This window comes from Pogona vitticeps, chromosome 2 (assembly GCF_051106095.1).
Source record: "Pogona vitticeps strain Pit_001003342236 chromosome 2, PviZW2.1, whole genome shotgun sequence".
NCBI classification, from domain to species: Eukaryota; Metazoa; Chordata; class Lepidosauria; order Squamata; family Agamidae; genus Pogona; species Pogona vitticeps.
The window spans coordinates 219,206,549-219,230,894 of record NC_135784.1 but is presented as its reverse complement, the minus strand read 5'-3'; the positions used below and the strand labels follow the sequence as shown (position 1 = coordinate 219,230,894).

The 24,346-nt window shown below is 45.2% G+C and overlaps 1 protein-coding gene and 1 pseudogene across 5 annotated transcripts in view; both read left to right on the top strand.

The window, feature by feature from the left end:
* The first annotated feature begins 4,799 nt into the window (after positions 1-4,799).
* On the top strand, positions 4,800-4,972 carry LOC140705193 (U1 spliceosomal RNA; annotated as a pseudogene).
* Positions 4,973-20,709: 15,737 nt separating this feature from the next.
* Positions 20,710-24,346, top strand: part of FOCAD (focadhesin) — a 249,024-nt gene continuing 245,387 nt past the window's right edge. For 3 of the 5 annotated variants that reach the window (XR_013541436.1, XM_078384917.1, XM_020790338.3), the window contains exon 1: positions 20,710-23,381. The gene's annotated coding sequence lies outside the window, so the exon portion shown is untranslated. The other 2 variants (XM_072992055.2, XM_072992056.2) reach the window with 2 other exon arrangements.

The window sequence follows — 24,346 nt, the reverse complement described above, 5'->3', positions numbered from 1 at the left end:
ATCAAAGATCCCAGATTCTCTGAGGTAAAAATTGTCAGAAAAGGTTGTGACAACAGGAAGAGAGCATCCACTTTCAGTAAAAATTACCTCACTAATACTCAAGCTAAGGAAACCCATTTTAAAGCAAATTCATTCTCATAGCAGATCTCTCAAACCATGTGCAGAATGTTTGCATGGTAACCCACTCTCAAGGGAGGCAGATTGTAGCTTTAATTCATTGGGATTCCCATGAAAGCATGGGAATCCCAACCAGTGAAACTCTCATTGAAAGACCCAGTTTAGGGGAACACCCCGAAATAAGGAAGAGTGCTGATTTGGTGCTGATGAAAAATCCTAATAATTCCTCCTTTGTTAAGGAACAAAAGGAAGATAGCACCTTAAATAGTTGCTTTGAAAAAGTTAAGAAGAATCCCATTCCACTGTCCTCTGAACATCCAGAGAGGTATTGTGTGGACCAAGACCTATTGTATAGGAAGGTTTTAATGGCACCTTGCAGGGGTGAAGAAGAGCCCCACAAACAGTTAATTATCCCTGTTAAATACTGAGAAAAGATTCTGGAAAAAGCACACAAAGATGTAATTGGAGCACACATTGGAATCTCTCACACTAAACAAAGGGTCACACAGAATTTTTATTGGCTGGGGATGGGGCAGCAAATTAAGCAATATTAACAAACCTGTGATATTTGCCAGAAGCAAGGTACTGGAAATGGCAAAACTAGAGCTAAACTAGGCTTATTACCTATTATCTATGTCATGATCATGGGATATGTAGTCCAAAGCATGTCATCATTATGGGATATGTATGTGATGAGATGGGTTTTTGAGTTAAAATCTTGTAAGGAAGATGGGGTTTGTAATTAAGAAATGAGCAAGAGAGGTTCCATCTTGTTTCTTTGTATAAAGTATCTATGCTATGCTGACAGGTTGTTTTCTAGGCGAGCAGAGAGAATGTTATTCTGATAGCCTGAGAAAAGGACTCGGTGTGATTAGATGGGAATTGTTGTGACTCTTTGCTAAACCACAGTAACCCAAATAACATCTGGTGTGTATGGGAAAGAAGTCATGTGGTGCAACAGGACTGTTTGCCTAGTAACGAACTCTGATTGGATGACATCGTGGGAAGGTGCGATAAGCCCTTGCCAGTTACTCTTGAAAAATGAACTTTTTGCCTATGGTCATTGTCATTCAAGACCGACTCTTCAGTCATTCGTGACACACCCTGAAGTCTATCGGGACCAACCTTTACATGGACTGATCTTTGTACTATACTGGATTACCCTTGGACCTATGGGCTTTTTCCTAAGGACTATGGATTATTTCTCTATGAACTCTTATTTTTTGAATATTTCACATAGACTATGCTCTTGTAATTTTGTAAGGACAATGGTACATTTACTGGATTTTTCTTTCCTAAGGACAATGGGACTTTTACTGAATTTTTCTTTTTAGTACAGGATTTTTGTTCTACCGAATCACTGAGGACTATAGCCTTTTTATAACCTACTTGGATTATTTTGTTTTTCCTAATGAATTACTGGACTGGAACTGTTTTTATTCTTTTTAATGGCTTTTTCTATTTTTGTAAGGTTTTTGAACACTTTTCTATTTTTCATGTTTTCTTTGCCTCACTACAGAGTTGTAGATAACTAACACAATGTTTATTTACTTGCCTTGGCTTAGTTTGGTTTTGATACCTAGTAACATGCTTATTTTTTAATAAAATAATGATTATAAAACTCAATTGGTTTCCTGAACAGTACACTTGTCTTAGGGTCATCTGAGAGTGCTGCCTCGGCCTAGCATACTTAAGGAGTCCTGCCTGTGGTGCAAGTTAAGTCTAAGGACTACAAAGCCCACCTGATCTTCTCACAGTAATATCTGAGAGTACAAGGGTGTTCTTATGTGGGCAGACTTGTAAGGAGGAGGGTTGTAGCACGGCTAGCTGAGCTCCAGGATTCCCTCAGCCTATTTTGGCGTGTGCAAACTCCTGATTACTCTCTGTCCAGGCTTACACGTGTGCTTTCAAGCCCGTGTTTGCTTACAATGTAGTCAAAAGTGTGTCATGATGATGGGATATGTAGTCAGAGAAATGTAAAATGGAGTCAGCTAGGTTCTGTGTAAAGATGATTTAACAGACTTTGGAATGTGTTTTTCTAAGCACCATGAGAGTGCTTCCTTTCTGAAGACTAGAGCTAAATTATGCTTCTACTTCTTTTCTGAAGACTGCTAACAGCCAGGATCCAGATAGCACGAAGGTCAAAGGAAGAGGCCCACAGCAGACTCAACATTCCAAGCTTGTTACAGAAGACATAAACAACATCTGCATTCTCATGGGAATGAGGGATGGAGAAAGGTGGTACAAACCCTAAAGGTTAATTGGTTAACAGCCAGAAAGGCCATGAAGAAGGGAGGAGTTTGAGAAAGTAGAAAATGGACAATGGGTTATGTGAATGTAGCTTACTGATGCTTACAAATGATGGATGGAGACTGATGATGCTTTTTGTGTTGTTCGATTCCATGAATGAGAGAAGATGTAAGTAAGGAGAAAGAAGGAGGTAGGGGCTAGCCCACCATAGCCCATTATAGCCTACTCTAGATTAGCTTTTAGAGATTATTTTAAATGGGAAATAGTTATCTTTTTTAACTATTATTTTTTATCTTTTAACTGCAATGATCTTTGAATATGTTCTTGAATGCTAATGCATTTGCAATATACCGTATTTTTTGCTCCATAAGACGCACCTCTCCATAAGATGCACCTCATTGTTAGGGGAGGGAAACAGGAAAAAAAATATTCTGGCAAATTCATAAGGCAGTAGCAATAGATAGATGTTGTCACATCAATTACCTCAAACTTCTTGCAGTGTACAACACAGTGAGAGCTTTTGAACAATTTGTAGTTGGCAAAGTTATTCCAATAGCCACAGACAACACCACCACAATGCTTTATATCAACCACCAAAGAGGAACAAAATCCATGTCTTTCTTGCTACTAACAATACAGTTTGGGACTGGTGTATTCTCAAGCATGTCATTTCACAAGTCATACATGTATCAGAAGTGGAGAATCATGAAGCAGACTTCTACAGCAGGATGACACACAATGAGTGGGAATTACCATCTCAAGTTTTCCACTTATAATGAATTGTTATTGCACTGAAAGAGATGAATAAACAGAGTCCCTGGGTAGTCAATAAGAGCTATGATGAAGAAATCACCACCAGCACAGGTGTAAGCAAACAGTAAAACATGCCTCACTTCCACTCCCTCCCTCCCTTCCTTACAGCAATAAGGTTTTCTCAATCCATCATTCAGTTCTTTGCAGCATGTCCACAGAAAGTGTGCTTACTTTTATCAGTTTTTTGCAGCTGATCCTCCTGTTTCCTCCACTCTCTAATCATTTTTTTAGATGAGGAGGCCCAAATGTCTCTCCGCTGTTCTGTTTCCAAACTCCTTAGCACATTTTACTACCTCTAGTTTAAAAGGAATGTTATATGCTAGCCTTTTCTGCTTTATCATCCTTGCACTGGTAGAATGAGTTCCCATACTCTGCAAGAAAAATGTGCCCCTTATTTACCACCACATCTACTGCCTGCTTCCTTTTACAAATATAATCTCAAAGCAGCACAGAATCATAGAATAATGGAAGGGGCCTATAAGGCCATCAATTCCAATCCCTGGTTCAATGCAGGAATCCAAATCAGAGCAGATCTGACAGATGGTTGTCCAATTTGGAGACTACAATAGGATAAAATACAGTAGCTAGGAATCACAATGAAAAGATAAAATCTACCAGCAATATTGTAGAACAACAATGATTAAGAAAAACCAATAAAAACGGGGAGTGACATCATGCAGCTTTTGTTAACACAAAAAGACTACTAAAATATCTGTTTCCAGTTGTGTGTGTGTACGTGTGAAATTAGTAACATCTCCTTTCTATTTATGAAATGTTGGGTTCTTAAACCAGTTTTCAATATTTCAAAGTTTTACTGGGACATACTCAGATCTGTGATTCAGATCTGCCCTCTGCAATTCAAATTGCCTTGCTCCTGATGAGTTCATAAAAACTGTGGTGAGCTAATGCACCAAATAAAACCTGTAGCCCTAGTGGTAATATATTAAGGAAATGAGTGTTAGGCCGCTGGTTTCTCTTTTGAACTTTATTCTGCATGTGCTCAGTGCCTTTTTAATTATTCTGTGCTTCAGAATGAAATTTGGCTAACAATACACATTAGCCTCCCCCCCAGGTCCCTTAATGTTTTAAATATCTGCAAAATTACTTCTATTTAGGCCTAATTTATGAGGAAGTGATGCAGCTTCCTGCCAAGCTCTAAACTACAGACAGCTATGCTAGCAGGCTCTCAGTAGTAAATTTATCTTCCCCTTGCCATTCTCAGGCCTATTAAACTTACTGGCAATTTGTTTTATAAGCTTTTGTTTGTGTCCTCTCTCTCTCTGCTTCTCCACACATCTGGCTGGTCACATTGTCTAACTTCTCTGCAGAAGGTGAAGGGAAAGAGACTCCTCCTTCCTGCTTTGCTTCTCCAATAGAGAAGCCAACTGGGTGATGCAAGAGGCAGATATGCTAATATCTGTGCACTGGAGGATTGTGGGAGGAAAATTCAGCCCCTGATGGGGGTCCTGCGGGGCACCCCAAAACACTGAAGAGCTCTCCTGGCCTCTTGCGGGACTGGGATTGTGCAACCCTGTTCTGAACAGTAGGTGCAGCCGGAGGTCACCATGCCTTTGGAGGGCAGGGCACAGAAAGGGGCAGGAGGTTCAGGGGCCATTCTAACTCAAACCTGGCAGGGGAAATACCATTATTGTAGAAGTGGTTTTCCCAGGGTAAGGCTCATCTATTGCACTTTGGATGTGCTAACCCCTGTGATTTCCTCAAATGTGGGAAAATTAACTGCCTAAGTGGGGGACTGTGTTTATGGTTGGGGGAGACTGGGTCTGTGCACAGGGAGGACACCCATCACACACATGCATGTGTAAAGGAGTGGTGCTCGCATACACAGGTGCACAGACACACATGCATGTGTGAAGGGGTGGGGCACTTGCATGGTGCTTGCACACACTTGTGCAAAGGGGCAGGGGCACTTGCACATGCACGAAGGGGTGCCTGTGCATGCACAAAGCAGGGGAGCTTGCACATGCATGAAGGGATGGGGGCTCATGCATGCATGAAGCAGTGGGGGCTTACACAGCACACATGCGCACTCGCATGCATGCACAAAGGGGCTGTGGGTGGGCATGCAGGGGGAGTGCGTGCGGGGGATGGGAGATCTATCTCCACAGCCCGGGGGATGGGAGATCTGTCTCCACAGCCCGGTCTGGCGAAATCCACAGACTGGAGGTTGGGGATCCCTGATTTAAGAGTCCTACCTAACAGAGCTGTTGTGAGTTCTAAGGAATCACAAAGCCCATGTGCCTGTACTTGCAAAGTACTATTATTTTATTTATTCATTCATTTGATTAATACTACGCCCCCTAGACAAGTAATTGTAAAGTGTTCTTTTTAGGTCAGACTTGTTCAAAGGGCTTATGCTATGCACTGCTGAGGTCTAAGGACTCGATCCAGTGCAAAGGTGGTAGAGAGGTGCCGGTCAAACTCTCTGGCTGAATGTCCAACGACCCTTTAGGGGGCCGTGAGCATCACAATCTAGAATCCTTTCCAATGTTTAGGTCTGGACCTGGTGGGACCCCTACCCAGGGCAACTAAAGGAGGAAATAGGTATACAGTGCTGCCTCGCACAGCGAGGTTAATCCATTTCGGATTAACCCTCGCTGTGTGAAAGCATTGTTGAACGGGGCAAGAAAACCAACTGGAACACATTAAACAGTGTTTAATGCATTCCAATTGGGCTGAATACTCACCGTTCAACGATGCTTCCGGGCGGCTGGCAGCCATTTTCGCGCCCTCCCCTCGCTGAACGAGGGCGCGAAAATGGCTGCGATCAGCTGTCTGGTGGGTCCAAAATGGCCGCCGGAACAGCCGAAATGTCCGGCCGCAGCGTTTTCGCACCCTTGGTAAGCGAGGGGAGGGCGCGAAAACACTGTGCGCAGCCATTTCAGCTGTTCCGGCAGCGTTTTCGCGCCCTCCCCTTGCTTACCAAGGGAGCGAAAACCCTGCGCGCGGCCATTTTGGGGTTGCATGGCAGACATTTTGGACCGGCCAACCAGCTGATCGGCGGGTCGCAAAGCGAAGGTCGGTAAGCGAACCTTATTGTGCCCTATCTAGGTGCCGTTGCGCGGATTCGTCGCTCTACGGAGCGACCATTCTGCGAGGCACCATTGTATTTTATCTATTATTGATTTTGCCACCAGATACCCAGAAGCGGTCCCCCTAAGAAACATAGAGACAGAAACTATGGTGGATACGTTAATTAGTTATATGTGCCGAATGGGTTTTGCATCAGAAATAACAGATTTAGGAACTTCCTTTACTTCCAACCTAATGAAGAGACTATGGCAGGTCTGTGGAATTTCCCATGTGACGTAGTCTCCTTGCCACCCCCAGATGAATGGGTTAGTGGAAAAATTTAATGACACTTTAATGAGGATGATATGTATGTTTCAAAACCCTGTATGGCCTGAGAGATGACATCGGTATTTTTAGCCAGATCTGGGAGGAACATAAATCCCACCTAAAGGTTGTCTTGCAAAGGTTACGTGATGCCGGTTCAACACTGAAAGCGGCTAAATATCACCGCTGAGAGACCATTGGTAATGGTGTGGCTAAAAAATCTTGTAAAATAGGGAACTCTAAAATAAGGTATCTCGGGCATCTAGGAGAGTGAAGTCAAGTGGGCCTTAGAAAGCCTGGCTAACAACAAGGCCAGTGGAGGTGATGGCATTCCAGTTGAACTATTTAAAATACTGAAAGATGATGCTGTTAAGGTGCTACATTCAATATGCCAGCAAGTTTGGAAACCCCAACAGTGGCCAGAGGATTGGAAAAGATCAGTCTACATCCCAATCCGAAAGAAAGGCAGTGCCAAAGAATGCTCCAACTATCCCACAATTGCACTCATTTCACACGCTAGCAAGGTTATGCTCAAAATCCTCCAAGTTCCAGAAAAATATCTATTTCTGCTTCATTGACTATGCATCCTGAGAGACTCTTCCCATCCTGCTTATAACTTTTTTGAACTGTTACCATCTGGCAGAAGATATAGAACAATTAAGACTCGGGAGTGCCTGACCACCTTGTCTATCTCCTGAGAAACCTATATGTGGGACAGGAAGCAAAGGTTAGAACTGGATATGGAACAACTGATTGGTTCAAAATTGGGAAAGGAGTACAACAAGGCTGTAAATTGTCCCCCGGCTTATTTAACTTATATGCAGAATACATCATGCGGAAGGCTGGACTGGAGGAATCCCAAACCGGAATTAAGATTGCTGGAAGAAATATCAACAACCTCCGATATGCAGATGATACCATTCTGATGGCAGAAAGTGAGGAGGAATTAAAGAACCTTGTAATGAGGGTGAAAGAAGAGAGTGCAAAAAACGGCCTGAAACTCAATATCAAAAAAACTAAGACCATGGCCACTGGTCCCATGACCTCCTGGGAAATTGAAGGGGAAGGTATGGAGGCAGTGATAGATTTTACTTTCTTGGGCTCAATGATCACTGCAGATGGAGACAGCAGCCACGAAATTAAAAGACACCTGCTTCTTGGGAGGAAAGCGATGGCAAACCTTGACAGCATCTTAAAGAGAGACATCACCTTGCCAACAAAAGTCCGAATAGTCAAAGCTATGGTTTTTCCTCTCGTGACGTATGGAAGTGAGAGCTGGACCATAAAGAAAGCAGACCGCCGAAGAATTGATGCTTTGAATTGTGGTGCTGGAGGAGGCTCTTGAGAGTCCCCTGGACTGCAAGGAGAACAAACCTATCAATTCTAAAGGAAATCAACCCTGAGTGCTCACTGGAAGGACAGATCCTGAAGCTGAGGCTCCAGTACTTTGGCCATCTCATGAGAAGAGAAGACTCCTTGGAAAAGACCTTGATGTTAGGAAAGTGTGACGGCAAGAGGAGAAGGGGACGACAGAGAATGAGATGGCTGGACAGTATGCGAAGCAACCAACATGAAATTGACAGAACTCCGGGAGGCAGTGGAGGATAGGAGGGCCTGGCGTGTTCTGGTTCATGGGGTCACGAAGAGTCGGACACAACTAAACGACTAAACAACAACGACAATTCAAAACTCCAGGTAATGACCTAATATTGCTGCACAATATTGTTCCTGCATTGCCAGCAGGAAAAAGGATGCTAAGTGTTACAGAGCAAAAGGCAGTCTGAATGTTGACAATACCATTGGCAGCATTCAAGCTAGTCTACAGGATACAGTACTCTCTTCTGCTCATTGCCATTCACACTTATTGAAAAACAGCCCTGACAATTGCTTTGTGTTTGAGTGAGAATTTATTAACAAAATTCTGGACAGCCTCTTGCAGAAATTGATGTATATGTGAAATAGTATAGGGAATCAAGGAGTTCCCCAGCAACACAGTGACGCCATGTAAGGAAAAATCCCAGAAGCTGACTCCTTTTTTATCAGTTGTAACAGAACATTATGCAGATGTCTTGAAGCTGTACCCCATTCTAGCAGATGTAACCTGCTCAGCTAGCCTTCCGCTCTCTCTCTCATGTTGCTAAATGCCAGATCTGTCCAGAATAAAACCCAGCTGATTCAAGATGAAATTCTGGATGAAGAGGCAGATCTGGTTTACATCACTGAAACCTGGGTGGGTGCTGAGGGGGACGGGCACTGAGGGCCCTATCCTTAATATGTCCATCTGGCTACTCCATCCAACTTCAGAGGAAACTGGAGAGATGGGGGGAAAGAGTAGCCATTGTTTACAAAAACACCTCAGAGGCTGTCAGGCCCTCTGCCCTGGCGGTTCTGGGCCTGGTGGCCCTCCACATATCATTGGGGGCAAGGGACGGGTTTGGAATTATGCTGGTTTACCCCACACAAACCAGCATTCTCCTTTTTGGGGTTAATGAACTTTGTCTTGGAGGCACTGTTGAGGTCCCCCAGACTTCTTGTTCTGGATTACTTCAACATCCATGCTGAGACTAAGGTTTTTGGACCAGCTCTTGAGTTCTTGGAAAGCATGGCTTCCTTGGACATCACAATTCCTTGGACATCACAATTCATCAACCACAGGTCACACACTGCACCTGATTTTTTCAACAGGGCAGGGAGAGTGTGGCTCAAGGGTGACTGACCTGGTGTCTGTCCTGCTGTCATAGTTGGACCACCATCTGATAAAATTCAGCCTCTCAGTGACCCCCCCCCCGCAGGGAGATGGAACTCATTAAAATGGTCTGCCTTCGTAGGCTGCTGGATCCAGTTGGTTTCCAGGATGTGATGGGAGGGATCTGATTGGTGCTCCTGTTGAAGCTCAGGTTGTTGGATGGTATGCCGCAGCAACCTGGCAACTGACATGATCGCATCCAAACACCCTCTCCATTGCCAAGCCTTTCTTGCCCCATGGTACTCTGAAGAACTATGGTTGATGAAGCAAAATAGAAGGGTAGAGAGCATTTGGAGGTGGGCCTCTATGGTACTTAAATTAAGAGCTGCAATAATCACAACCAATGCCTACTTAGCAGCAGTGAAAGCTGCTCAAAGATCTTTTTATACTGTCCAGATCAGTGAGGTGCAGAACCATCAAGCAGAATTATTCTGCACTGGTCACAATTTATCTGGGTCTGATCAAGGTGATGGGCCTCCTAGTAGTCTCACCTGTGACCAGTTTGCAGCATTTTTAAAAAATAAAGTGGAGGCTATCCACCAGAATCTAGACCACCACACTCTGGAAGTAGACAGGTTGAGGTGTCTACTGCACCAGTTTGTCCAGTCATATTACATCAATTTCAGCCTGTTTCATTATCTGAGGTTGACAAGGTGCTAGATTGCTGCAGAGCCATCACAACCTCCCTAGATCCTTGCCTGGCCTGGCTTTTTAAAACTGCCAGGCTAATAACAATGGAATGGGCTACCTCTATAATCAACACATCTCTCCTTTTTTTTCTTCTTCTTCTTCCAAATACAGTGGTGCCTCGCATAGCGAGGTTAATCCATTCCGGATTAACCTTCGCTATGCTGAAGCATCGCTGAACGGGGCAGCGATTTCCATTGGAACGCATTAAATATCGTTTAATGCGTTCCAAATAGGCCAAATACTCACCGTTCAGCGAAGCTTCAGGATGGCCGGCAGCCATTTTCGCGCCCTCGCCTCGCTTAACGAGGGCACGAAAACGCTGCGCGCGGCCATTTTAGGCCATTTCCCGGCTTCCGGCGGCCATTTTGGCTGCCGAACAGCTGATTGTCGGGCTTCGTTTTGCGAAGATCGGTAAGCGAAACGCTTACCGGTCTTCGCAAAGCGAATTGAGCCCTATTCAAAAGACGTTAAGCGATCGCATTAGCGATCCGAAAAACGGATCGCTATGCGATTTCGTCGTTATGCGGTGCGCTCGTTAAGCGAGGCACCACTGTACAGTAGTATTTTATTTAGATTTTTTTCCTACATACAAAAAAAAAACATCTCTACCAACCCTACACAAAAAACAAACAAACAGAGACAGTACACCTAAATCAAAAAATACAAACAGACAAACCCCCACATATATAGGCAGGGGGGAAGCATTTCCATACAATGTTATCCATTCTTAAAAAAACCTGACTGTACCAACCTTCTTACTTGATAAGAATTCTAAAATATCATTCGTTCTAAAATTGTACTAATTATAATAATTATTTCTCTTACATCCTTGGCTACCAATTATTTCTTGGAAGATCAATACTACCATCATGTAAAACTCCACATTTCAGCAATAAAACATCATCACTAGAGAAACAAAAGCAAAGCAAAACCACACCAAACATATCTAACATTGGCTACCTAATCATATTATACTTCATATGTGTTTAGTATCTTTATATAAAGGCCTTAATTATCCTCCTACACTATATTACTTTCTATTTTTAATCTATGCACATATAAAGTTCTATATCAAAATTTCACATGATATCAATATTTCAGAGAATAGGTATGTTATGTATCTCTCACATTATAGATTGATTGTGTTACAATGATATCCCAATTTCATATTTCATCAAAATTAACATTAGTTTCCCTTTTTTTCTAGTTTTAAAATGCCACCTATAAAAACCTATTAGGCTATTTTCTCTCTGATTTGAAGTTTCCTCAATTTTCATATCCATTTGGAGCCAAGGAATGTCTAATTTGTAATCATATTTCAACTCTTCCTTCTCGCTTCTTCGATCTGCATAAACACCCATCAAGTTCGGACATCTCTCATCCACCTGAGTCTCTTTCCCCTCCTTTGTCTCTCTCCTTTGCGGCTGTGTAGTGATATTCTCTGTTTCAGTCTGTTGTGACGAAAAGTTCCAGTGCTGTATCTCTTCCTCCATCCCAAAAAGGACAGTCTTGAGCCCATCAAACTGTTGCGACTGTGTAGTGATGATTTCTGTTTCAATCTGTTGTGACGGAAAGTTCCAGTGCTGTATCTTTTCCTCCATCCCAGAGAGGACAGTCTTAAGCCCATCAAACTGAAAATTCAGATGGTCAAGAATGTTCCTCTGTACGTTGTGGAAAACATTTACTATATCCGCTACTATATCCTGTGTTAAAGTTTCCATATTTGGAAGGTGAGTGTTCAAAACTGTCTCCTAATTTCCAAGTATCCACCTCATTTAAAGAGACGTTCCTTGTTATGAAGATTCACCCCAATTTAGCTTATTTACTTTTCACGGCTGGCAGCTGTAAGGTATTTAAGCAATAAAAGTCAGTTCCTCAACAGATAAGTAGCTTCGGTTGTAAATTAACCTCTTACAGGGAGCAGAAAACGAAAGTCTCTGTCCTTATCTGCTTCTCTATTTCGGGTGTGATGCAGTAAAAAAAAACAGATCTGTTCCAGGCTAGAGCCTTTTTGCCTCTTCAGGATTACACCATCCAGCCGTTTGAGATTATTTATTTTGTACACACAAAATGTTGGAACTGATTAGTCCTGTTGGTTCAGTCCTTTATAACATTCTCCTGCTTTCCCCTCCTGCCGCGGGGCTTACAGCTAGGACAGCCATAAAACATGGCGTCGACGGAATCCTTTGTCTGGAGAAAGGGTAATCTAAAGAGGTGGTTGCCTTCCACCCCCCCCCAGAAAACCCCCACCCTCCTACGACCCAGAGGAGCTTCTCCTGGCTCCCCCTCCCCCCCAATTTCTCGGGGGGGGGGTGTTGGATTCACGGCAAGCAGCAGGAATCTGGAGAGCACAAATTCCCTCGCTGCCTCGCTGTTTGTAGCCCCACCCCATCCATCCAAACCTTCCCCAAACCTTCAAAGCAACACTTAGTCAGAGTCCAGAGTCAAATACACAACGTACTCCAGGGTCAGAGTCCTGAGTCAGGAACACGGTTCAAGGTTGTAGGAGCGTGGATGCTAGCCAGAGGTTTGACTTGTTGCTTCCACTGAAATTCTAGCTGACTAGGAGCTGTTTTATAGCAAAACAGCCCCTTGAACTGCTGGAAACCTTTCCATCCTGTCAATACTCAGGGCTAGTTGACCAAATGTTTCTGTGGACAGCCTTCGAGCGATCCTCTGACCTTTTTGCCATAAGTCTTCCCCGAAGCCTGGCCCGAAGCTTGTCTGCTGAGGAAGGAGAATCTGGAGTCAATTCAGGTATTTCTGATTGCTCAGCATTCTCCTCAGCCTGAATTAACCCTTCTGGTTCCAGGTCTTCAGCTGCACTCATGACACTATCCCCCTCCCCAGGGCTCCCCCCTTCACATGGGCCAGGTCGATCTGGATAGGTAGCATGGAACTGCCATATCAAATCAGGGGTGTGTAGATTACTGGCGGGTTCCCACGATCGATCCTCAGGACTGTAACCTTCCCAATCTACAAAATACTGAAGACCTCCTCAGTGGATTCGGGAATCTAGGATCTGATGGATCTCATATTCTTCCTTGCCATCGATCAGAATAGGTGGAAGTGGAGCCGGGGGCGAAGGTCGAGCAGGGTCCGGTGCTGAGAGAGGAACAAGGAGAGATTGATGGAAAACGAGGTGGATACGGAGAGTATCTGGAAGTTGCAGCTGGAAGGCAACAGGGTTGATTTGTTCCAGGATTACATAGGGTCCTATAAACCGAGGGTCCAACTTACGGGATCGGTCAGGTTGGCGGAGGTAACGGGTGGAAAGCCAGACCTGATCTCCTGGATTCAGAGATGGCCCTTCTTGTCGCTTTCGGTCGGCTGCTGTTTTATAAGCTTCTTTAGCCTGCTGAAGCTGCTCTCGGAGTAAGTCTTGGAGGGACTGCAACTCGTGTATATGGGCATCAGCAGCAGGAACCATGGTTGATGGTAGAGTAGCCAGGAAAAAGCGAGGATGGTACCCATAGTTGGCTTCAAATGGCGTCTGTTCTGTAGATGTGTGTACAGCATTATTGTAAGCAAATTCCACCAGGGGTAACAGGATAGCCCAATTATCTTGCTGGTAACAGGTGTAGCAGTAGAGATATTGTTCTAGAGTGGCATTGGTATGCTCAGTCTGTCCATCTGTTTGGGGGTGATATGCCGACGACAAGTGCACCTGGGTACCCAAACTGGTGTGTAAGGCTTGCCAGAACCGGGAAGTGAATTGGGAACCACGATCAAAAATTATGTGCGTCGGGAGCCCATGTAGACAGAAAACATGATGGAGGTAGAGTTGAGCGGTGTCAGGAGCTGTGGGAGGTTTGGAACATGGAACAAAATGAGCCATCTTAATAAAAAGGTCTACTATTACTAAGATACAGGTATACCCTTGTGACCGCGGGAGATCTGTGATAAAATCCAAAGATACTGTGTCCCAAGGGCCGGCCGGTAGAGGTAATGGTTGTAGAAGACCTGAAGGTTTGGCTGGTACGTCCTTGGCTCGACGACAAACCTCACAGGAACCAGCATATTGGGTGACATCAGCTCGAACCTGGGGCCACCAAAACTCTCGTGTGAGGAAGTGCAGAGTTTTGTACTGACCAAAATGTCCTGTAGGAGGGGAATCATGAGTCAGATGGAGGACATTGGCTCGGAGGGGTCCCAGAGGAATATATAAGCGTCCACGATGTAATAGGAGGCCCTGGTGGTTGGTAAAGTCGTTGACAGAGCCCTCTTGAAGTTCCTGCAGACGTTGGTTGGCCCAGGGATCTCGAGCTTGACTGGCTCGAATCTCTTCAGCCAGGGAGGAGTGAGTGGTTACGGCTGCAAAGACTGAAGGAGGCAGGATAGGTGTGATCGGAGGTTCTTCAGAGGTTGGAATGTCGTATTCCGGTTTGCGGGACAAGGCATCAGCTTTCTGATTCTGGGTATGTGGGACATAGGTGATACGGAAGTTGAACCGGGAGAAAAAGAGACTCCATCAGATTTGCCATTGGTTAAGGTGTCGGGCTGTTTGTAAGTGTTCCAGGTTTTGATGATCCATCAAAACTTGGACTGGGTGACGGGCCCCTTCGAGGTAATGCCTCCAAACCTTGAAAGCAGCTTTGATGGCCAAAAGTTCTCGCTCCCAGATGGTGTAATTGCGCTCCGAGGGTGTGAACTGCCGGGAGTAGAACGCACAGGGCTGAAGTGGTTGTGAGGGGTCCTCCCGCTGGGACAGTATTGCACCCAGGACGACACTAGAGGCATCTGTTTCTACGGTGAATGGTAGCCGGGGATCTGGATAGCGTAGGATGGGCTCAATGGTAAAGCAGGTTTTTAGTGTGGTAAAGGCATGGTCTGCCTCCAGAGTCCAAAGAAACAGCTCTTTGTTCCAGAGAAGGTGGGTCAGTGGCGTGGCTACATCCGCATAAGATGGTATGAACTGACGGTAATAATTCGCGAAGCCAAGAAACCGTTGTATGTCCTTATGATTCCGAGGTTTCTGCCAGTTCAGTACTGTCTCTATCTTCTTTGGGTCCATCTGGATCCCTTGGGGAGATACAATGTGACCCAGGAACTCGACTTCTTGCAGGTTAAATTCACATTTCTCCAGCTTGGCGTAGAGTCGATGTTCTCGTATCCGTTGTAAAACCTGGCGAACATGTTCCGTATGCTGAGCGGGGTCTCGGGAATAAATCAGAATGTCATCCAGGTAAATGATTACAAAGCGATTGAGCAAGTCCCAAAAGATGACATTCATGAATCACTGGAACACCGCTGGAGCGTTGGTTAATCCAAAAGGCATGACCAGATATTCATGCTGGCCATAACGTGTTCCAAAAGCCGTCTTCCACTCATCGCCAGCACGAATTCGCACCAAATTATAGGTGCCATGGAGATCCAACTTGGTGTAAATTTGTGCCCCTTTAAGGCGATCCAGAAGTTCGCTGATCAATGGTAGGGGTCTCTAATAGTTATCTTGCTCAAGGCTCTGTAATCATTGCAGGGGCTGAGCTCCCCACCCTTCTTTTTAACAAAGATGACAGGTGCAGACAGAGGCGACGTGGATGGCCGGATAAATCCCCGTTTCAGATTTTTATCAAGAAAGTCCCTTAAGGCTGTGAGTTCGGGTTCCGACATGGGGTAAATCCGTGCCACAGGAAGGGGTGCCCCAGGCACGAAATTGATAGCACAGTCAAAGGGTCAGTGCGGAGGTAGTTGGTCAGCCCCTTTCTCCTCGAAGACATCGGTAAAGTCCTCATAATCCGAGGGTATTACAGACTTGTCTGTTGACCCTGCTGCGGCCAAGGTAGCTGGTGGACCCAGATGTGGACACGGGTCCCTGAAACGTAACTCTCCTCGTGTCCAGTCAATTAGGAGATTATGGGTTCGGAGCCAGGAAAGTCCCAAAATAAGTGGAAAACGGGGCATACGGGCGATGTTGAACTGTAGTTGCTCCTGATGGTGTTGAACCTGGAGGATGACTGGTTGGGTTTCTTGGGTCACAGGACCGGAGTGGAGGAGACGTCCATCTACGGATTTGACTAGGGTCGGGATCTCTTTATCTTGTATAGGGATCCGGTGCTGTTTCACGAAAGTTGTGTCGATGAAACAGCGATCCGCCCGAGAGTCGACCATGGCATGAACAAACAAACAACATCCATCCGGCAGGCAGAGTTTAACTGGTACAAGGAATGGTCCCGGGATGTTAAGGTATGGTTCAGGAGACCCAGCTAAGTGCCCCACGTCTGAGGGTCCATTCAGACATGGGCAATTCTTTTACTGGCAATGGTTTCACAGAGCTGAGGTTACGCCACTTAACCAAATAGCCAGAAGCAAAGTGTCCTGCTCCCCCACAGTACAAAGATTCTGGGAGCGTCGTCGTGTTTTTTCCTCAGGGCTGAGGCGGGGCCGAGCTGCTCCCAATTGCATAGGTTCAGAATCCTCCGGTCTGGTATTGGGGGCTGTCAAGGGTGACTGCAGGAGACGGGAACTGCCCTGTGCTAAGCGTCGGCTCCCCAAGCGGCCATCAATGAGTAAGCATAGAGTGATTAGTTCTTGCAGCGTGTTGGGTCGATCTACACGTGCCAGCTCATCCAGGATCCCATCAGCTAACCCTTCCATATATTGGTCCATAATAGCTGCCTCATTCCAGAGTAAATCTTGAGCCAAGAGTCTGAACTCAGTAGAATACTGGGAAACTGAAGCCTTTCCCTGTTTCAGGGCCCGAATCTTTCTGTTAGCAGTAGCAGCTTGCAAGGGGTTAGCAAATGCAGCTGAGATATGTTCCAGAAAACCCTGGTAATTAGTTAGCAGGGGTGAAGGAGCAAGGAGTAGAGGAGTAGCCCATTTAGCTGCCTGTCCCTTGAGTAAACTGATTATAAAGCATACCTTGGTTTTGTCTGTGGGAAAGTCTCTGGCGCGCAGCTCAATATACAGCTTACACTGTGCCAAGAATGCTGGGAACTCCTCCACACTTCCTTCAAATTTCTTTTACGTTCCCGGGGGTTGCAACAGCCAAAGTCCGATAAACCAGTCCAAGGTCAGGAATATCAAGAATGCAAAGCCGATAACCATTTACCAAACCACCTCACACAACGTAGTCCAAGGTCAGAGTCCAGAGTCAAATACACAACGTAGTCCAGGGTCAGAGTCCTGAGTCAGGAACACGGTTCAAGGTTGTAGGAGCGTGGATGCTAGCCAAAGGTTTGACTTGTTGCTTCCACAGAAATTCTAGCTGACTAGGAGCTGTTTTTATAGCAAAACAGCCCCTTGAACTGCTGGAAACCTTTCCATCCTGTCAATAGGGCTAGTTGACCAAATGTTTCTGTGGACAGCCTTCGAGCGATCCTCTGACCTTTTTGCCATAAGTCTTCCCCGAAGCCTGGCCCGAAGCTTGTCTGCTGAGGAAGGAGAATCTGGAGTCAATTCAGGTATTTCTGATTGCTCAGCATTCTCCTCAGCCTGAGTTAACCCTTCTGGTTCCAGGTCTTCAGCTGCACTCATGACAATTGTGGAGTTTCTCAGGAGTCGATCATCTCTCCGTTGCTGTTTAATATCTGTATGAAGCCACTGCAGGAGGTTATCCAGAGATTCGGAGTGGAGTGTCACTAGTATGCTGATGTCAAACAGTTCTATCTCTTCTTCCACCCTTCTGCTGTGGATGCCATCCCATCCCTTGACCTCTGTTTGGCTGCGGTACTACAATACTTTAATTAACTTTGATGTAATGCAATACCTCCATTAACTTTGATGATATCTAGCCCATGTCTATTTCCTGGGGTTCATCATAAAATAATTTTTCATGCATAGGAACAAATACTTCTTGTTTAAAAATGCATAACTAGGAAAGCCATAGGGTGCATGGTTCCTTTGTCTGTCCCACTGATACCTGGTTTAATCTTGCTTCACTCATTATTAGAGAGATTCCTTGTACAGAATGTGAATGACAGCTAGTGACTTACTATTACAGATGGGGCAATGTGCTTGGTGGTGGATTTGCATCACATTGACCAGGTTAACAGATTGTTGGAATAAAGTGTTTTATCTTCATCCATGATGGAATCTGGAAATATATAAAATACCATTTTCTCCCGTCTTAGCCTACCTGGATTTCAAGATTCTTAGGAGAAACTATTCCCACTGTGTTGTTAGTTAGGCATCCTTCAGTCTCGAAAGACTATGGTACCGTGCTCTGTATGGAGGACTTGGAACAGCGTCTAGTGTGGCTGAGGAGGCCAATTCGAGAGTGACAGTCTCTTCCACACTGAAGACAAATCCAATCTGTCCCCTGTCCAGCTCCCTGGTTTTGCTGCTTTTGTGACTTCCTCTTTGCCTCAGCCTGCTGGGCAAGGGTCTCTTCAAATTGGGAGAGGCCGTGATGCAATGCCTGCCTCCAGGCTGAACACTCAGATGTCAGGGTTTCCCATCTGTTGAGGTCCATTCCTAAGGCCTTCAAATCTCACTTGCAGATATCCTTGTATCGCAGCCGTGGTCTCCCTCGGGGGCGATTTCCCTGCACTAATTCTCCATACAGGAGATCCTTTGGAATCCGACCATCAGCCATTCTCACGACGTGCCCAAGCCAACATAGACATCGCTGTTTCAGTAATGTGTTCATGCTGAAAATTCCAGCTCGTTCTAGGACTACTCTGTTTGGAACTTTGTCCTGCCAGATGATACCAAAAATCCGTCGGAGGCAACGCATATGGAAGGTGTTCAGCTTCCTCTCCTGCCATGCACAAATGGTCCAGGACTCACTACAGTACAGGAGTGTGCTCAGGACACAGGCTCTATAGACCTGGATCTTCGTATGTGTTGTCAGCTTATTGAGCCATACTCTCTTTGTGAGTCTAGAGAACATGGTAGCTGCTTTGCCAATGCGTTTATCCAGCTCGACATCCAGAGACAGGGTGTCAGAGATGGTTGAGCCCAGGTACACAAAGTCATGAACAACCTCCAATTCTTGTGTGGAGATGGTAATAGAAGGAGGTGAGTCCACACCCTGGCCCATGACTTGTGTTTTCTTCAGGCTGATTGTTAGTCCAAAGTCTTGGCAGGCCTTGCTGAATCGATTTATGAGTTGTTGGAGGTCTTCAGCAGAATGGGCACCAATGGCTGCATCATCTGCAAAGAGGAAGTCCCGCATACATTTCAGTTGGACTTTGGTCTTCGCTCTCAATCTAGAGAGATTAAAGAGCCCTCCGTGTGATCTAGTCCGGAGATAGACACCCTCGGTTGCAGTTCCAAAGGCATGCTTCAGCATGACAGCAAAAAAGATCCCAAAAAGTGTTGGTGCAAGGACACAGCCCTGTTTCACTCCACATGTCAAAGGGGTCTGGTGTTGAGCCGTCAAAAACTACAGTGCCTTTCATTCCCTCATGGAAGGATCTGATTATGTTAAGGAGACGGGGTGGACATCCAATCTTGGGAAGTATTTTAAAAAGGCCATCCCTGCTAACCAGAGCAAATGCTTTTGTAAGGTCTATGAAGGCCACTAAGAGTGGCTGTTGTTGTTCCCTGCATTTCTCCTGCAGCTGTCGGAGGGAGAATACCATGTCAGTGGTGGATCTATTAGCTCGGAATCCACACTGTGTTGTTATAATCAAGACAAACTGGGGGGGAATGTGTATTTTCTCAAATTAACCTATTTTCTCTTCCCCAATGGGGTTTATCATCCCTTGTATTTGGGTGCAGTCCAAATATCCATTTACTGGACACATAGATAAAATGGATTCATTTGACCAGCCAGTTGTGCTTTTTCCATCTTGCTGGCATTGCCTTTTAAAAATGATTCAAACTCTGTATCACTTCAGTCCCTATTGTTTTGGCACATGTGAATGCTACTGTTAATTTATTTTCCTTGCAAAGTGGTTGGTTTTTTGGGTGCCATGGCCACTGCATTTGAACAATTTTAGAAAATATTTTAAATGCTTAGCAATAAATTGCTTACTTTTTCTTTTATATATTTTTCCCCAACAGTTCATTGATATATTGCTTAGACAAATATATATGCCAATTTATTAATATATGACTTATAACATTTTAAAAAGAAAAGAAAATTTTAGGGCAGCATGGACCCAGAAACAGGACGAAAATGAATTGATTTCTGAGATGGCACATGTAGCCTAGAAAACCAGTACAAATAACATGAAATGAATCAATTGAAATGAAAGTCATGTGAATGGGTCCAGCAGTATATATGCCATGTGACTATGCATATGAATATATCAAAATAAAAAAGGAGGGAAAATAAACAATTTAAATGGTCCATGCAATTAGGTCCTTTGTTGAAATATAAACAAAGTACAGGAGAAAACAGAACTGTCTGGGGCTTTTCCGCTTGCAGAAACAAAAAGCAGGCTCATATTGCATCTCCTCAAAAACCTACTTAGACCTGAGACAAGATTTCTGATGGAAAGCAAAGGCATTTTTACTTAAGACAGGCTTTCAGCATCTGAACTGATTTGCTGAGTTTTTAATTTGCTATCTCTGTGTATCTCTGCCCCAGAACGTGAGCCCCACTCGGGGGCGGCGGCGGAGGGGAAGCCGCCTTCCTGGAACCTCTTCCACGGAGGAGCAGCGTCCCATGCAGCCCGGCCCAGCCCACCTTTCCTGCCCGGGAAGAGGTGGCCACGGCCGGGCAGGAAGCAGCAGGATCGGCCGCTCGCCCTGGGTGGGGTGACACCGAGCACGGTGACCGGCCATTGGCGCTTCCCGGGCGAGCTTCCCGCAACAGCTTCCCTGCATGGAAGGGGCGCTGGGGGAACTGTAGCAGGAGTGGGACACGCCCAACCGTGAGCGCGGTGGTGTCCCACTTGTTAACCGGTCCGTGCACGGCGCTTGCCCCCCCCAATAGTCTGCAGACTGGAAAAGGTTGAGGACCACCGATGTAGAGTAAAAGGTAAAGGTTCCCCTTGATAATTTTTGTCCAGTCATGTTCGACTCTAGGGGGCGGTGCTCATCCCCGTTTCCAAGCCATAGAGCCAGCATTTTGTCCGAAGACAATCTTCCGTGGTCACATGGCCAGTGTGACTTAGACACGGAACGCTGTTACCTTCCCACCAAAGTGGTCTCTATTTATCTACTTGCATTTGCATGCTTTTGAACCGCTAGGTTGGCGGTAACTGACGTAGAGTACAGACTTCCAATGTTGAACTGCAACTCCCATCAGCCTGGGTCAGCTCAAACAAAAATGAGGAATTCTGGGAATTGGAAACTGCTATCCAACAGCATCTGAGGGCTACACTTTGTCCAATCCTGCTATAACGCTTCTCAAACCACCCTCCTCATAAACCACCACACTACCTTAGCAGCAAAAGCTGCAGAGACATGTTACTGTGTACAGGAATGTAGAGCAGACATTCTTGAAAAGAAAATGCATAACATGTCTATTAACCAAGCTTGAATTGTAAAAAACAAACAATCTTGAGTTTCAGGTGGGCAGTGAAGTGGCCATACTTACTCATGTTACTAAATTATTTAGGGTTCGTGGCAATTCCCTCTAATTTTCCGCTAGTGTTGGGTGAGGGTGTTGATACAAAACCATAGTTAATATATTAATAAGTACAGACTCCCTTCTGATTGTTCTTTATCTCGAAAACAGAGAACTGTTCTCCATAAAATAAGACCCATAGGCACTCTACCTACAAACAAATGTTAGAACTGTCTACAGTCCCATTTAGGAAAACTGCTCTATGCTTGAGGAAATCACAGCTCAGGTGTGGATGGTTTTAGCAATGAATTAGTACCAGTCTCACTATGTGTTTTTTTAAAAATAAGGGCTCCTTATATTGGGAGAGGGACCAATTGCCCTATCATCCCACAATCCTATCAATCCCCCCACCACCCACTTTAGGTTGTGTGCCGCATTCCACACCAGAATTGTGATGTTGTTGTTAAAGTATTGTTAAAGTACTGAAATGGGACTCAGAAGGTCAAGTCCGAGAAATTCATGGAGTGACCTTGAGCCCACCACTCTCACCAATCTTGCAAGTAGTGAGAATAAAATAGGAAGGAGAACCATGCATTTATGTATTAGTTCATTGGAGTAGGGTGACCAAATGAAAAAGGCTTCTGTACCTTTAATAGTTAAGTGGAGGAGGAAATTTCAGTAAGTGTTGCTTGCATTAAAAACTGCATATAATGAAATTTCTTCTTCTAAGTAACTATTAAAATTACAACAGTCTTGTCCTCTTTTTTATTTGGTTGCTCTGTACTGGATGAAAGGAGAGAAATATAAAATAGGTAACAAAATAATTGTTTGGGGAACAGTGACAGGGTACCAATATCAATCCATCAAAGTCCTGCAAAATCATTCGGTAGCTTTGCTGTGGGACAAAACACAGCCTACACAATCAATTCTAATTGCATAATAATATCACAGTAAAGTTTAGTAAACTAAGCTCAGCAAGAGAACAAAGAAGCATCTTCTGGAATGCAAAAAGGCTACCTAAACAATGATCCACAGTTCTATTAAATTGATGACAGAGCAGTTACAAGGAGATGGACATACCATTCCGTTGGCTACATTCAATCAAGCTTAGAACAGTGCCTCTTAGCACCTGGTTTTTGCCTTCTCCAGCATCTCTAAAGGGCTAAGATGCTGGTCACATCTGGCTCATTTCCATCCAATAAAGACACAGGAGAAGGAGGATATTGTTTGTGGCCTTATCCTTCCCTTTTGTTGCCTCCTGATTCTTTCTAGGAGCAATATATATAAACAATAGCAAGCAAGAAAATGATAGAGCTATCATATGCAAAACCTGTGTCTTGAAAGCCACTATCTCTAATTCCCAAAACAGAAAAACAACATTCAAGCAACCATAAAGGACCCATAAAGGATTGCATGTAGTATGTGTGCACCTTCATCAAGTAGCCCCTGAACCAGGAAGAAACAACACCCAGGAGGGTCATTCTTACATACAAAAACCCCAGCCCCTCAACTTTGAAAGCAAAGCTGAAGGCTCGCTCGACCACCTTTCCGACCTCAAAAAATGACTGTTTGGTGGCCACCGACCCCCATCGTACACCGACAGTATTCCTGCAAAGCTTCAAGAAACCAAGCCAGACCTGCAATTTTCCTAGCCAGCAGAGGGAGTACAAAAAAAGAAAGCGTCGCCAAACTAAAACAGAAACGAAAAAGCAATTCTACGTGATTCCCCGAGCACCGCCTGCAGCGCGAGAGGCCAGAGAAGGCGGGCGGAAGAAAGGGCGCAGGCAGGCCCGGAAGGTCGGCCGGAAAAGCTCGAGGGATTGATTCCGCCCCCACCCGGTCTCCCGTCTCTTGGCCCCGGCGAAGAAGGCCGGGAGGGTTCCTGTTCGCCCTGTCGGCCCGCCGCTGACGAAGCAGGCAAAAGCGGCGCTCTCCTCCCTCCCTCTTCGTCAGACGTGGCTGTGCAGAACGGGAGGAAGCCCCCCTCCCCAGAAAGTCTGCAAAGTGAGTTGCCCGCCGGGATAGGATAGCTGCAGGGCCCTGTCTGGTTTACGTGGGCGAAGCCCCGTCCCCGGCCATGCTGGGCGTGCGGGCAGTGCCACCCAGGATTGCTCCCGTCCTCTGTGTCCGCGCGCAAAAGTCGTCCCCAGGCGGAACTTGAGGAGGCCCATCGGGGAAGGAGGGGAGGAATGGGAGGACCCTCGTGGAAGTAAGGGGGGCGGCGGCGGCGGCGGTGGGGGGAAGAGGGATAAGGCGCTAAGTTTGCATCCTTCCCATAGTTGCTCTGTTGGACTGAGCGGATCCCCTGGATCCTTTAGAAAGGGAAGAAGAAATGGGAAGAAATAAGAGAAATATTTCTTTCTTATGGTATTATTTATGAACTAATCTAAAAAATTATGAACAAGATAGCCTAACCAAATAATTCTAGAGCTGATTTACAGTAAATCTCCCAGGGGGCTTCAGGGGAAAGCCTCCTAGAAGGTGTGCTTCATTTTAGCATGCCCAGGTTTGTAACTCACACCAAAGCGGTGCACAAGAAGAACTGCAGTGTAGTTGTTGGGGTTTCAGCATGGATCTCACTCTTGGTCATACAGTCCACAAATCTTTTATGCTAGAGAACTATATACTTGTTTGAAGCCAATGTTTGGAGGTGTTTTTATTTAAAATTATGGTTATCTTTGGCATTCTTGCTCCTTGGCTCTGCTGTAACAGCGCTCAGAGGAGATGAAAGATCGGTTTTTCAGGAGAGGCATAATGATGTAGGTGCCAGAATGTTGGACTGTGTATTTAAATATCTAGGTGATCTCCTCTCCCCTGTTGAGCCATGAAACTCATTTATTTAGCGTAGGGTAGTTACACTTACTTAGTCACAGCATTGTTGTGAAGATAAAGAGGAGAACAATTTGGAACCCATTTGAAGAAAAGCAGGAGATAAATTTAATTAATAAAAATAAATGGTCCCATCTCTC